The following is a 221-nucleotide window of genomic DNA, read 5'->3' on the forward strand; positions in this document are numbered from 1 at the left end:
TTTATATTAAAATGTACCACGAAAAGTAAATGATAGATTATTCCAGATGCAAATTCAAAATGAACCTACCTACGTATAAGTAAAACAGATTACAATAAAAGTATTACAGTGTTCTAGAAAATAACTGCAACATACATAAAGTATATTTTCTATGTTGAATATGTACCACGAAAAGTAACTAATAGATCATTCAAGGTGCAAATTTAAAATGAACATACATA

The sequence above is a fragment of the Cyphomyrmex costatus genome, unplaced genomic scaffold (genome assembly GCF_001594065.2).
Source record: "Cyphomyrmex costatus isolate MS0001 unplaced genomic scaffold, Ccosl1.0 scaffold563, whole genome shotgun sequence".
Taxonomy (NCBI): Eukaryota; Metazoa; Arthropoda; class Insecta; order Hymenoptera; family Formicidae; genus Cyphomyrmex; species Cyphomyrmex costatus.